The sequence below is a fragment of the Aegilops tauschii genome, chromosome 2, assembly GCF_002575655.3.
Source record: "Aegilops tauschii subsp. strangulata cultivar AL8/78 chromosome 2, Aet v6.0, whole genome shotgun sequence".
NCBI classification, from domain to species: Eukaryota; Viridiplantae; Streptophyta; class Magnoliopsida; order Poales; family Poaceae; genus Aegilops; species Aegilops tauschii.
The window spans coordinates 122,587,352-122,599,396 of NC_053036.3; the positions used below are offsets into that span (position 1 = coordinate 122,587,352).

The 12,045-nt window shown below is 48.7% G+C and overlaps 1 pseudogene; it reads left to right on the forward strand.

Annotated features, from left to right (window-relative positions):
- Positions 1–887: 887 nt before the first annotated feature.
- On the forward strand, positions 888–3,237 carry LOC109744641 (F-box/FBD/LRR-repeat protein At5g22660-like; annotated as a pseudogene).
- Positions 3,238–12,045: the final 8,808 nt, after the last annotated feature.

Below are 12,045 nucleotides of genomic sequence, written 5' to 3' on the forward strand. Positions count from 1 at the left end.
ACGCATCTGCTGAGAATTTGACGGTGTTGCGGTAGCGATGGCTGTCGGCGGCGTGGAAGCAGATCTAGGAGGGTAGACGGTGGCGGCGGGGCGCGGTGGACGAGACGGTCGTAGGAGCGGCACCGGCAAGGTGGACGATGGCGGGGATGAAGCGAGTGGACGGGATGCAAGGTTCACTACTGGAATCAGCTAATTTGCCATCTGCCAGCTCTTTGCTGTCTGCTAGCGGATGGCAAAGAAGGTCTTTGCCATCAGCTACCCAAAAGCAGACGGCAAAGAAATGGCAGACGGCAAAACAGGCCTTTGCCATCAGTCACTTCTTTGCCGTCAGCTGGCGGACGGCAAAGAATCTTTGCCATCAGCTGGCGGACGGCAAAGAATCTTTGCCGTCAGCTGGCGGACGGCAAAGAGAGAGGTGGCCCCCCACTAACGAGCCGTTTACGAAAAAAAAACGCCCCCTCTTTGCCGTCTGCTAGAAGACGGCAAAGAGACAAAATAGCGGACGGCAAACCAGATCCACACCCACCGCGCGTTATCTCTTCTCTCCCTCTCCCCCCCCCCCCCCCCCCCCCGCCCGTTATCTCTTCTCTCCCTCTCTCCCCTCCCCGACGCCCACCAGATCCACACCCACCGCCGCCCCCGCCGCTCCTCGCTCCGCCGCCTCCTCTCCTCGCCGGCCGTCTTCGCGGCCTGCCTCCTCTTCGGCCTCGCCGGGTTCCTCGCCGCCGCGGTCTCCCTCTCCCGGGCGCCCGCCGAGGCCCCGCGGGGCCGCTGCCCGGACTCCTCGCACCCGCTCTCCGTCTCCGTCGCCTGGGACCGGCGCCCCGGGGATGCCGCGGGCGGCGCCACCGACCTCCCGGCGGGCCTCGCTACCGGATCGCGCGGCAGGCACAAGGTGGGGGAGCCGCGACCTCGAACAGGAGGCCGCCGCCTGGGGCGCATTGATTCGAGCTAGGGTTTCAGTCAATCGGTCGGGACCATGGAGTCGCCGCCGCCCAAGCGCAACGCCGGCCACGTCGGCGAGGACGGAATCAGCGCCCTCCCCGACCACCTCCTCCTCGACATCCTCGAGCGCCTCCACCTGCGCGAGGCGGTCCGCGCCGGCGCGCTCTCCACGCGGTGGCGGCACCTCCCCAGCCACCTCTCGCTCGTGCACCTCGACGCCGGTCACTTCCGCGGCGCCACATCGCTCCAGGTCATGGACGCGTTCATGGGCGCGGCGCGGGCCTTGCTCACTCGGGTGCCTCCCGCCGAGGGAGTGTGCGAGAGTGGTGCCCTCAAGGTGCTCGTCCTGAGCTTCTACACGTCTTCCCCTCACCTGAGCTCCATAGGCCGCCTCATCGAGGACATTGTGAGCTTGGGCCAGACCCAATGCCTTGAGTTTTGTATATCCCCGCCGGGCACTGACCCGCTGGGCATCAGCATTGAGATTGGGCAGGAGTTCATGGCGTTCTCCCGTGCCTACCCAGTTGCCTTCTCGTGGCTCACGACGCTTATGCTCGAATATCATGCCCTTGGACATTCAGACATCACTGACCTCATTAGCACTTGCAGTAGGCTCAGGCACCTCAGCTTGAGATTCTGCAGACTGCTTGATCTGCACTCCACGCTCAAGATCGATGTGCCGTGCTCTGAGCTCCAGGAGCTTGAGTTCATCGGCCTTTTGTGCACATGGATCGAGCTCGTCTCTGTCCCCAAGCTTAGACAAGTGGAGTGCAAATGTTGGCTCTTCAATAACCCTCCAGTGCGCTTTGGCTACGTTCCTTAGCTTCGCGGTTTAGTACTCGCTTCTAAAGCCAAGGCATGGCAAGAGCCATTCGCGCTCAGCGAATGCCTGTCAACGAGTGTTGGTGCCAGGAACCTGTCAACACTGACTCTGTGTTTTGGGTACCAAATGGTATACTTAATTTCTGCGCACCACTTAAATATAAATCTTCTGCATCGTCATACCATGTGTTCTTCTCTACCAGTTTCAGTTGTGCATGTATGTTCTTGCTGCAGATTTGGATTCAGCTAGAACCTCCGAAGCAGCTCATTTCTATATTCAGAAACCTGACCTCTGTGCGTCTTTTCGGTATCTTCAGTGAGTGTGATCTGAGCTGGACACTGTTTATCCTTGAAGCTGCACCTGCCCTACATGATTTAGCAGTAAGTGTTACTTAACCTTCTTTCTAATTTAGTCCACATCTTAGCATGTACATGACTCATTCTACATTTTTATGATGATATGTTTTTCAGATATTCAGCATTTAAAATGTACCAACAAGTTAATCTAATTTCCAACCACTCACCAACTTATCACAAATACTATAAGTAGTGCATACAAGCCGCATTGTAATTTTGCAGCGAGACAATGTCCATGCAAGGCAAAAAAATCCTACTATAATGTATGATCGTATTTGATGCTAGAGTTCTCCAAAAATCCGTCCTATGTTTTTTCGGAAAGGAGGAAATCCCTGGCCTCTAGATCGAGTGATGCGCATTGCCCTCTTGATGAAAATTCTTTACTACAAAGTATCTTTGTTAAAAGAAATAGTATGAGGAATACAGTTGTACTTACAATGGAACCCTGGAAACATATTTATGAACCTAGGATTTAATTCATGCAACTTCCTCGAAAATCTCTATCGAGGCCAAACTTACATTTAATTACAATTGTTGTCACCTTGTCCTTCATGGGTTGGTGGGCAAATTTAATTAACACTTGTTGTTTACTTTCTATATCATTGCTTGAAGTTATCTCGACATTCATGTGCCAAGCCGCACAAGAACAGTGCCGAGAAGACCAACGTGGTGTGGGAGCCATCCAAGGATTTGAAGCACCTGAACTTGGAGGTGCTGCAGATCTTCGGGTGTGAGGATGAAGACAAGGTGACAAACTATATGAGGCTCGTCATGGAAAGAGCTGTGGGGTTGTTGAAAATCCAGTTGTATGGTGAAAGCCCATGCACATACTGTGATGCCACCAGCCTTGAAAGATCCAAGGCGGAAAAAGCTAGCAGGCATCGGATTAAGGAGCAACTCACACATGGATCATCCTCATCTGTGGAGATAATTATCTGTTGACGGATATGGTCAGGGAATGCTAGTGGTCTCGTAATGCTCGCAGGCTTGCCGCAGCTTGAGCAATGACTGTAAGAGGCGCAGCCAGTTGTAATTCTAGTTTCTAGTTATTGGTAACCTGAGAATACTTGCTCCGTGTGGACCTCGCAATTCTAATTTCTGGTAATTAGTAGCCTGGGAATACTTGATTCCACTGTGACTATATATTGGTAACATGTGTTGGATATATATGTGTTCATGAGTATTGGTAATATGTGTTGGATATGCTATATTGGTCATATATATATCTGTGTTTGATTTTCTGTGAAAACGAATTGATATAAGAAGAAACAGAATTAATGCCTATTTGGTCTCTTTGCCATCTGCCAACAGATGGCAAAGAGCCTGCAGCCTTTACCGTCAGCTGGCGGACGGCAAAGGCTGCCGTTAGCCACCTAACGGACACTAACACTACTCATTTTGCCATCCGCTTCTTTGCCGTCCGCGGCAGACGGCAAAGGCGCCTTTGCCGTCAGCCGCCGAAAGCAGACGGCAAAGTAGGTCTTTGCCGTAGCCTACTTTGCCGGAGCCTTTTGCCGTCCGCGGCTGACGGCAAAGGCCTTTGCCGTCCGCCGTTCATGCCTTTGACGTCCGCCGTGGCAGACGGCAAAGTAGCTGATTCCTGTAGTGGTTCCCGGTCCGAAGCTGTGGATGAGAGAGGTTGATCTCTTGTAATGGACGGCGGCGTCGGGGTATCAGCTCCGGCATGGTGGAGGAGGACGGCGGTGGATGGGGTGGCGGACGGCGGCGGACGGAGGAGGGTGGGGTGGAGAGGGTGTTTTTGCGCCCACGGAGTACGAATGGGGAAAAGGGAGGTAGAGAGGAAGGGGGGAACCATGTATTCAGGGCGCGCTTGTCTCAAATGCGAGGAAAATTTACAAACTTAGCCCCCGTTTCAAATTTCTACTACATCACAACAACATTAGTCAGTTGGGGATAGGACGGTAATCTCGCATACACCGAATATTTGCCGACGAGAGTTTGTTTTTGGTGCCCACCGTGTATGAATATGAATCGGGGAGGGAGTCGATTTCGGCCGAGGACACACTGTGTTTTGGCGCCCACCGTGTATGAATCCGGGTGAGAGGCGGTTACGTCACGTTTGGGTGAAATTACAAACCTACCCCTATCGAAACCTATAGAAATCCAGCAGATAGGCTTTGCGTGGCAGGGATAGGCAGTAGTGATTTCCATCTCGCAGATTTTGGTTTCGTGCGGTTACTGCGACTTTCCCCACTTCGTTCAAATTTTGCAGAGTGCACGTTTACCGTGCCAACTCAATTCGAATCCCGTTTGTATTCTATTTTTTTGGGCGGGATCCATTTTCAATTGGAATTACATTCTATATACATCATTTTTTTATATATACTTTCAAAAGCACAACACTATTTATACATAAATATGGTTTACAAATGCATGATCTCAGATTCATAAGGTTGTATCCATCAATTTGGATTTTCAAATATTTGAAACCACTTTATGTTGGAATCCAATGTATGCATTCCTCGCTAACTGTCTCCAATTAATGTGTGTTTCATGCGGGTTTTTTTTACTTCTCAAACATGTATAATGTGTTTCACACACGCAACATATAGTGTAATCCCGTTTAGACATTAATTGCATATAAACCATGCATTGTTTGTAATTGAAGAATCTATGGATCACCAATATTGATAAACAATATAACATTACACGTGTGCCCAAATTGAAATGAATATGCATGTTTGATACACCAATTTGCGTTATGATATTATCGATGTCGTGATCTCCAGTTTAAATATTTGAATCCCCTTTAATCCAGATACGTCTCATATAGCTATCACTCATGCTTATATAGGACTATCTCTCTGGACCTATACGCGTTCATCGTCTCTCAGGTATCTCTCGTGCTACCTGTATGTCGACAATGATCTTTTATCTTTGTAACACACTAACGGTACTCTCTCCCTCGACCTTCATCACTCTATCTCTCTCTAAGTATATCTCGCTCACTGCTATGTGTCTCTAACTATGATTCTCCATGTGGAATCTCTTTCTCTCACACAAACACAAAACTTTGTCTCCCGGGGTCTCATTTCTCTCTACTATTCCCATGTGTGCCACTCGCACACCCCTCATACAGAGATGTCTTTCGCTCCTTAGATATGAGAACCTACGACTCTTCCTCTTCAATGTCTCTTTCTCACACACAAACACAAACTCTGTCTCCCAGGGTCTCATATTTCTCCATTGTTCTCTTGTATGTCGCTCACACACACCCTCTCTCCCTAGAGATATCTTGCGTTCCCTCGTATGTCTCTCTAGCTATCACTCTCGTTGTGAAATATCTTTCTCTCTCGCAGACACAAAACTCCGTCACTCTGGATCTCATTTCTCTCTGATATCGGTTTGTATGTGACTCACATGCACCCTCTCTCTATCTCTCTCACACCCACACACATAACCCAGCCTTCTGATCCACTCGACTCCTATCTCTAACGCACACTAGCTAGCATCTTTATCTTTCTATTTATCTGTTTCTCCATCAACCTTCTTTCTCGCCCTCACTCTTGATTCCTATCACACAGACTACATATGTTTCTCTCTACATGCAGTCAAGTGCCCTCTCACACACATATATAACTTCACCCTTTGAACCACCCGACGGTCATCTCCAACACCCAAACTAGCGGATGTCCCTCTAGCTAGCATCTCCATCTCTGTATCTATCTGTAGTTTCTCCGTCAACATTTCTTTCTCGCACGGAGTCTTGCTTCCTATCACCCACACTATATATGTCTCTCCATACATATGCATTTATAGGTTGGTCTCTTTTGCACAATCGTTGTGCCTCACTCCCTCTGCTCGCCATAGATGCATGCTCCAGCCCACGCCACTATCTCTTAAAGACAAAAACACATGCTCAATTGTCAGGCCTTCTTCCCTGCATTCTCACATGCATGCATATTGTCATACCGATCCGTCTCTCCCATGTCGTTGATCTTATGACTTATGTCTTCTTTCTTTTATCTCGATTATGCGCGCGCGCACACACACACATCCCACGTATACATGTATACCTCTCACACATGCACGTTCAAGGTCTCTATGTCTCCATACGTAGTTAATTACCCTCAATCCTAACACCACATCAAATCATTCTCCTCTTTTGTGCACATAACTTCCGCCTGGATGGGTAAAACACACACTCACACTTAACAATCTCCTTCTAGCTACCCCCCCCCCCCGCCTCTCACTCTTCCCCTATATCCTCGAAACCAATAAGACCATCCCTTTGTTTAATTTCCGCCTACATGCACCATCGATATATAGTAGTCTTCCTCAGTGTCTCTCGAACAAACACGTTCTCTCGATGTCGACTCCTCTCACGCGCACACACCTTCTCTTCCCTCTCTACGGGCATTTTCTCTCTCGCACCCAATCGTTGGTGGCCTCTGCCATACACATCACCTCTCTATGATGAAGCCATGCACACTTAAATTACATCCGCCACAGAGGACCCCGCGACACACACACACGCGCGCACACACACACACACGCACACACACGCACTCCCCCCACACACACTAAGGCTCCATCTCTCTCTCTCTCACACACACACAAACACACACACACACACACACACACACGCACGCACACCCCCCCCCACACACACACTAAGACTCCATCTCTCTCTCTCTCACACACACACACACAAACTAAGACTCCATCTCTCTCTCTCCTCTCTCTCTCTCACACACACACACACCCCACACACACTAAGACTCCATCTCACACACACATGCTCTAGGCGGAGCATTTGTTCCTACCACCCTTCATCCAACCTTACCCGTATGACAAACAATCACCTTTATTTACTTGCATAACATGGACAAATTCCACTTTACTTTAGTAGTCAGCAAACTTATCATTTGTACCCTTATAAAAAAATGAGTTGGCCGTGATGGTGTGCCTGCCATCTTGTAATACGGAGCGTATGATCTATATCTGAGGATAGAAAGCAAACTATGATAATTTTACAAAAGATACCCGCACCTCTCTCCACATCATTATCTCCCGCAACCTCATTGCTCAGCAATTAAAAAAGGAATAAGTCTCTGGAACAATCTAGCATGCATGGTGGCCGCTGCCGCCTGCCGGCGCCGTCCATCCCCATGCCTCTGCCCATTCCGACCACCAGTCACCACCACGCTCCACTCCTCCTCGCCTTATCTCTCATCTTTCATTTTTTCGATGACATTCTTGAGATACCAGTTTTTCGATAAAATTCTCGAGATATCATTAGTTTTTACACATGGGATTACTCCTGCATGGGTCAATCACAACAGGTGTTCTGTAAAAAAATGCATATTGATGTTCCGTGTAATGCACGAGAATCTTGCTTGTAATTACATAACGCAAATCACGAGCAGGAAGTGACATTTTTTTGACACAACCACGTTAACATGGCCACGTAAATCACTAGCTAAAGTACATACCATTATACTTATATCCCGATGCAAAAGGTTGAGTACATGTCCGAAGAGTAGAGTCGCACACACGCACTCTGTCTCTCAGAATCTCTCTCACACACACACCAGTTACGTGACAACCACTTAAGCAGACACGTATGTTACAATTTGTGCACCCGCAGGTACACGTGATGCTGCGCATTTATTTAAGCCGGAAGGCGAACCCAAACAGTAGTTGCATTCATTCCCCTCCCGCCGCCTCTTCTCTGGTCGCCGTCGCCCAGTAGCCATGGGACGGCCGAAGGTAACAACATACGCCATACTCCCGCCGGAGCGGCGCTTTAATATGGAAATTTTAGTGGTCATGCATGCATCTTTTTGTGCTAGCACTCCTATATAAGGGTTGACCGGTCGCTTCCCGCGGACGTGCGCGGGCGGTGGAAGAGGAAGGAGAATGTAAGAGGGCTGTGGAGTAACGGCTTTTACCACAATTTCTTAGGAAACTGAGTGCAATAATTGAGTAGTTTTGCAAACTACCAGTACTACACCTGAAACGGTTCAAAACCTATACTCCCTTGCCAGCGCGCGCTTCCCGCGTGAAACGGTCAGGGTCGCCCTGGAGCGTCAGTGCCGCATTAATGCCCGGCCAGAGCGGAGGTGATCTCTCACTGGCGCCGGCTTTGAAGTGGCGTGGCGGCCGAGAGAGCGCCGCTTCCCGGTGCACGCGACTGCTCCGCGTTGAGACTGGCCATAGGCCCTGTTTGGATCCATGGGTTAGAGTTAGTTTGAGCTAGTTGGGGCTCAACTAGCCCTAAAGTATCCAAGCATGAGGGTTTAAATTGGAGCAAGTTGCACCGAACCCACCAAAATAAACTATCCCACCCAAGAGGTGCTAACTGGAGATAGTTCTCATTGGGACCACTGAAAAATCACTTTTCTCTCTCCATGAAGTGCATTTATTGTCAATCTAACCCTGTCACCCAAACACCTCTTTGGCTACAGTTAGTTCAGGGTTAGTCATGAGTTAGTCTAACCTCTAGCTAAGTTAGAGTATCAAACAGGAGCAGTATAGGACATGCAAGTTGCTCAAAGCATACAGGCAAATTCGTACGTGAAAGGATTTTTTTCTTTTTCAAAACGGAACGTGAAAGGAATTTTTTTTAGAATGCTCTTGGCATGTCGCTAACATGTGATAGTTAACCGACCTCAATAGACGGCAGAAACGCCAGCCCGCCGCACTTTGATAGAGACGAGGAGGGAGAAGCGATACAGGCTGCTGGATTACTAGAGATAGGTGTCACACGGAAGCCAAGAAATATGGTGATAGCGTGGGTTAGCCATGTACTAGTATGATGTAACTACACTGGGCTGTCGTGTTTCGTACTCTTCCAGTCCACTGTGGAGATGATTGGTTAATTTTATATCGTTGAATAATATTAAATATTATGAGTGCAGACGCTCCACCACGAGGTTCCTTGCTCCTTCTCGGCCGTCCGGAATCTATGTTCTTCCACTCTATTTTTTTACGTGAGCTTTGTTCATCCTTTTGCCAACACGCGAGGCATCTAGCATCAAGGTGCACGTGTTATGCAAGGATCGTTCCATCTATATGAAGAACACGTGGGACTGGAGTGGACGTACGAACCTGAGTAATGTAGTGCAGTAAGTGAAATAGAAAGGCACAAATGGTATGAACATGCGTGACATATAGGGTGTTTGGTTGCGTTCTCGTCTCAGCATAGTTCCTATTTCCATACTTCTGTCGCTCCATCCCCGTATGGGTGGAGAACCCGTCGCTGTCTCGGCTGTGATACCGGAGGCTCTAGGGAAGTCGGAGGAGAGAGCGAAAATTTGAACGAAGGCTCTATATCTATCTATGCTTCATTCTTCTGAAGGTGGGAAAAAAGATCAAACTGATTATTGATAAAAATTAGGGTTTGAAACTTAGGTAATTAATTTCTTCTGCTTAACCCAAGAACAAATTGGATCGATTTTTGATAAATCGAATTCAGTTAAGATAGGGGAAATTCCCTCTTCATGCATGCTCAACTCAACACCCCTCTTCATGCATGCTCTCTTCATGCATACTTCTAGTGTATTTGTGCTAAACTAGTGTGGACTCATGCACCCTCCATACACTCTACCAAACACCCAAAAGTAGGTCGAGAAGGGAACTCTTGGGCGGCATTTGTCTCTTACTACGTACTACCACTAAATGTTGTACGTGCAATGCACGGTGATGTTATGGAGTACGTGCCTAAGTACTCTACTACTACTATATTAGTTGGAGGCACATATTAACTTTTATATTTGTTTACGTGTATGCCCCGAGACCTTCCAACTAGACGTGTCTTTCTCTCCAGGTCGCACTTTGTATCGTTCATACCACTAAGTACTACTACGTGTGGTCTCCGACCCAGAAGTGGAAGAACTGGAGACGCTCTACCACGCTGTTTTTTTACGCTGGGCTCTACCACGCTGTTCACGTCCCACTCCTTTCGCTGACGTGTGGGACATCCAGCACGTGCCGTGTTTGGCACCCTTCGTCGTAAGAGTTGAAACGCTAGCATTCATCAGAAATAAAAAAATAATTATAAATCGGCAGTGATACTTTTTTTTTGCGAACCAATTAGCAGTGATACTATACCACGCGGTTTCCTTGCTCCTCGATATCGGAAAGAATACTTCCGTTCGCCAACATGTGGGACGTTGACCATCCTGGTCCACTTGCCATGCACACAGAACTCCAAGGGAGAGTCACCCAGGTCGTCGCGCCGCAGTAACAATGACTAATGAGCCGTCAAATCACAGGCCCACTTCCCACTTTGAAGTTGCTCGGACGAAGGAACCATCATGACTTCGTTGAATTCCGCTTCTTGAAGAAAACTACTGTACCAGCAGTACTGCTAGCTACAGTAGTTACTCCAACAGAGGCCTCCTTTCGTTCATAGGATAGGAATATGAAAATCATAGGAAGTGAGATGACATGCATCTCAATTCCTATAGAGAAAGTGATGCGATTTGATGCTTAGGATAGGAATTTTTCCATTTAGTCTTGGCTAATGTACTAGTAATTTTCTCTAAAAACTACAATAGTAACTAGTAGTATTGGTACCTGCTCGTACTCAGACACAGACACACACACTAACTACTAGTACTACTACTTCTCACATGCTGGCCAGACGCCGTCGTTCTCCTTCCCGGCTTTGTCGGCGACACCCCACCGTGCTTGGATCTCCGCCGACCTCTCTGCAGCAGCGCGTGCGTCCTTTTCTTTCTTGCGGTGGTGGGCCTCTCTTTTCTTTAGTGCTTTCTGACTTTTCCGCTCCCTCTGTGCGGCTTTGGCCGCCTCTTGCACTACCGCCCATTCGGCCTTGGCATCTTCAAATTCCTCCCACATAGTTGTGAGGTCGCGGGCGGCGATGAACTCGGCACGGCGGGATGCCATCGCTTCCCTACCATTTTGTGTGCGGTCGTGCGCGGCGAGAAACTCGGCGCGGCGGGATGCCATTGCTGCCTTACCGGTTAGTGTGTGGCGTGGTGGCATGAACGACGCTTGGTGCGAGCTCTGGGGTGGAGTGGCCGGACAACCGTATAGTGCATTGGTTTGTCAAGAGCTCAAGGACAGAAGACGAAGCAAATTTGGATTCCCCTTCAATCCTGGTCATTCATTACCGAGTAAAATGCATTGGCGGTCATCGAACTTGTCTTGATAGCTCACTTTGATCATTGTATACGAGATATGGTGATTATACGGTCACTGGCTCAGCGTATAGCTCCGTATTTGTCTGGTTGACCAGTCAAACATTCCGCATGCGCCTCATCAGCTCGTGTTCTTTATCTATCTATGCGGGCCCACCTGTCAATGGAGAAAGAAATACTGTAAAAACAAAAATTATGCGTATGTGGGGAATCAAATCACGGACTCGTCGCTGCAATGCACCCTCGTCAGCCAAATGAAAATGAAATACTTCGCGTCAGACACTCATGCTCACGCTGTGTTCAAAGCATGCTAATGCATGCACGTCGCCCTCTAAATCAAAGTCCTGCTCATGGTGTAATGCAAACGGCGAGCCCATCACCTGCGCGCCCCGGCAGTGCCTGACATTACAGTTTAGACGTTTGATGGAGGCCTACGCGAACGCCGAGCATGTATTCACCTGGCTCAACACCAACGGTCATACTCGACCGCCTTGCTCATGTATATCGTCCATCACAACGACAATCTATAAAACAACCTAAGCTAGAGAGGGTACTATGGTAGTATGGTACGGAGTATGTACTATCGTGAGCGACCGATCTTAGTGCCACTGCACACCGAAACCCCTTCCATCACTAGCACGTGCTTCCCGCCTGAAATGGTCACCGTCTCTCCAGAATGTCAATGCCGCATTCACCGGACTTAACTGCAGGTGCAATTGGTGTGTCACTGACATGCGGGCCAGATGCCCGTTGGGCCCACATGTCAGTAACCCAAACGCATCTGCAGTTA